The following is a 1,797-nucleotide window of genomic DNA, read 5'->3' as shown; positions in this document are numbered from 1 at the left end:
ATATATTTTTTATTTTTATTTTATTTATTTATTTTTTTTTTTACAAAAGACATAAGTAAGCACGGAAAAGTTTTTATAATGGATTAATATCCTAAGATTAAATGAAATGTGGACAGCTGAAGGTGTCCATATTGTGTATAAAATTTTTGCCAAACTCAGTTCAACGATAATCTGTTTCCTTAGTGTCAATTATGTCTTGCAGAAAAGCTGTAAAGAAAAATGTTTCCATAGTCATGACTGCTAAGATTACAAGGGAAAGGTGAAGAAGGCTGGAAAGATTTTACTGCCTAAAGGAAAAGAATGAATATACTCTGGGCGTGTCCCCTGAGAATACTGCATGAGAAACGGTTTTGTGATATGAGTTAAGTAACTTTGAAAGTAACTTAACTAAGTTAAGTAACTTTTTTAGTCAGCAGCTTGCATCTTTGTCCAGAGTTTAACTGGAGACCTTTTGGCACTTCAAAGGAACTGAGTGGCAACTCTTCAGAATCACTACAGAGCTATTTAATTAGACAGGCAGTGGATAATTTAGTGAGCTAGTGTTTCAAATTTTTTTTTTCTGACGAATGCAGGATAGGTAGCACCTTCCGACCCCACTAAGGGACAAGGGTGTAAAGAAAATGGATGGATGGATGGATGGATGGATGGATGGATGGATGGATGGATGGATGGATGGATGGATGGATGCAGAATAGGTTCAGTACACATTCAAAGATGAGAAATCCCCTTCAATATGTTTTCTGTAAAATGTGCAAAAGCCAGCCCCTGCTTTAGTATGCATATATGGCATATCAACATATCTGATGAAGAGATTTCATTTGAGTTGTAGCAATAAATTTTCTTCCTGCAGGGAGTCCCAGTAGGCCTTAAGTTCTTTCGGTAAGACAACACTCATTCTGCCTGACTTCCTGCACTTTCTTTCTGCTGTGCAGCCAGGAGACACATCTTAAATATAGAGTTACATGACGCTATACAAGTATTAATAATCCTTTTTCAATAATTGTGTGTGTTTGCTTCTAAATGTGTTCATATTCTCAATCATCAGCTTATGAAAAAACTGAAAATCAAACTTTTTGTTACTGTGTCTGCTCCAAGCAAAATACCAAGTAGCCCATTTAAATTTCACTGCATGTGCTGTAGAAAACAGATTGATCCTTTCTGGAAATGTCCATGAAATAAAAGTACTTACTACTGCCACAACATTAGTTGCTCAATGTAATGAGGAAAGAAATGAAAGTTGCAGATGCTTTTGACCAGTCAGACCTTTCCCTCCTCCTGAGGTGCATTGGATTGCTCATTGAGAAACACAGATGGATTGATTTTGGTAGCAGAGATACCACCTGCTGTTAGAATCAGAGATATCGTGTAATGTCAGCAGTCAGTCATATCTGGAACACGTTCTGTTAGTTCCACTATACTGGTGGATTATATAAAAAATCTCAGTAAAATAGAAAAATAAATAAATATTCTGTGGATTGAAGAAAGAATTGCAGATACTCTGCTATTGTCTCTTGGATTATCAGTGCTTTAAAAGCAACTGAAAGACATGTCCTATAGCCAACAATAAATTTTGTTCCCTATTTGGTCTTGAAATTTACACTGTTTTCCAAAAGCTCTGCCCCAAGCTGAAGGTTAAATATTTGGGATGGTCTTTTTTATAAGCAGTCATTTTCCCCTTTATTATTGATACGGTTTCTCAGCCAGCAACAAAAAAAAAAAAAAAAAAAAAAAAAAAAATTTAAGAAAAAAAGGGGGTTTTGGGCGGATAGGGGGGGCAAAGGGAGGGGTTTGGTTTTG

Source organism: Poecilia latipinna, unplaced genomic scaffold (assembly GCF_001443285.1).
Source record: "Poecilia latipinna isolate Pla-1442-1.1 unplaced genomic scaffold, P_latipinna-1.0 Scaffold3455, whole genome shotgun sequence".
Taxonomy (NCBI): domain Eukaryota; kingdom Metazoa; phylum Chordata; class Actinopteri; order Cyprinodontiformes; family Poeciliidae; genus Poecilia; species Poecilia latipinna.
Note: the sequence above shows the minus strand (reverse complement) of the source record.